The 1,507-nt window shown below is 76.7% G+C and overlaps 1 non-coding gene across 1 annotated transcript in view; it reads right to left on the bottom strand.

The window, feature by feature from the left end:
- LOC137758159 (18S ribosomal RNA) overlaps window positions 1-139 on the bottom strand; it is a 1,869-nt gene extending 1,730 nt beyond the window's left edge. The window contains exon 1 of the ribosomal RNA XR_011072824.1: window positions 1-139. This exon is cut by the window's left edge and continues 1,730 nt beyond it. This is a non-coding gene — a ribosomal RNA (18S ribosomal RNA).
- Window positions 140-1,507: the final 1,368 nt, after the last annotated feature.

The raw sequence follows: 1,507 nt of genomic DNA on the forward strand, positions 1-1,507 counted from the left end.
GGAGAGGAGCGAGCGACCAAAGGAACCATAACTGATTTAATGAGCCATTCGCAGTTTCACTGTACCGGCCGTGCGTACTTAGACATGCATGGCTTAATCTTTGAGACAAGCATATGCTACTGGCAGGATCAACCACGTAGGGGAAAGCGCGAGCACACGGAGCCGGGCGTAGCCGGGGCGCGGGGCGCGGGGCACGGGCGATGCGGCGGGGGCCGACCCCCACAGCGAGGAAGGGAGGGGAGGCGAACACCGGGGCCCGACCGACAGCCCACGCTTGGGACCACGAGGGGGCGCGGCGCGCCGCCGCGGCGGCGCAGCATGGAGGGACGAGGGTGGGGGCTTCCCCGCACCTCTTCCCCCCACCCACGCCACCAGCACGGCCCACAACCTCGGCGGCCCGAGAGCGGGGCCGCGGGCACCGGGAAGTCGCTCGGAGGGCCGGCCGGCACGTGCCCGCTCGCTCGCGCTCACTCGCTCGCGCGGACGGGGGCGGCGGGGCTCGGGCCGAGGCCCAGATCCCCCCTTCCCCGCCCGCCCGCCGGGAGCGGGGCGGTGCGGACACGGCGGCCGGCCCACGACGGCTGGCCGGGGACCCGACGACCCGCGCTCGGGCGAGCGCGCCGGGGCGGGGCGCGGCACGGCGTGGGGACAGACGGCGGTCCCCCCTCGCCCAACACACAACGACGTCGGCAGACGGGCGGCGGGTGGCGGCGGATCACGGAGCGGAGCCGCGGCAGGCTCGGGGAGCGAAACACACCGGGACGCGGCCGGGGGTCGGCAGAGACGCGACGGACGAGGCCGGGTGGACGGACGGGAGAGAGGGCCGACGAGGCGCGGCTGGCTCGGCCGCCGTCGCACAGAGGCGGCGGCGACGTCACAGAAGCCGTGGCGGGAGGGGGCGGCCGCGCGCCGCCGCGAGGGGGCCCGGGGGCCGGGCCTAAGGGCCCGGACGCGAGTCGGCCGCCGGGGCACGACACGGGGTCTCACCGCCAGAGGCCTCCAGCGCAGGGGCGGTCCCGCGGCACCCAGGACGCCGACTGGCCTTCCTCGGGCCCCCCCAGGGGCCCCGCTCGCGGGGCTCGCGACCACCACCGCCAAACACCCACGAGCCGCGGCCGGCCCGCGAGAACACTCTCCCGCGCGCACACCGGCCGCCCCGCGGCCCCCACCCCACACACACCTCCGCCGCGCCCGACTTCCCCGCCTCAGGAACCGTGAGCACTCCACCCAGGGACGCCGCCGGCCGAGGCGGCCGGGGGGGGCGACACCCTCACGAGGGCGAGGCCGGCTCGGTCCAGACGGGGAAGGGGACGTGTGGGGGAGGGGGTCATGGGGTGGGGGCGGTGGAGGGCCGGCGGCGACAGGGAGGGGGCGGCACGCACACACGGCGAGGGCCGCGGGGCAGAGGCGCGGGGCGCTGCCCAGGGAAAGGAAGGGCCGAGACACGACCGGGGCCACCAGGAAAACAAGCGCGGGGTCCCACCACCACACACACGAGGGCGGTCCC

Source organism: Eschrichtius robustus, unplaced genomic scaffold, assembly GCF_028021215.1.
Source record: "Eschrichtius robustus isolate mEscRob2 unplaced genomic scaffold, mEscRob2.pri scaffold_703, whole genome shotgun sequence".
Lineage (NCBI taxonomy): Eukaryota > Metazoa > Chordata > Mammalia > Artiodactyla > Eschrichtiidae > Eschrichtius > Eschrichtius robustus.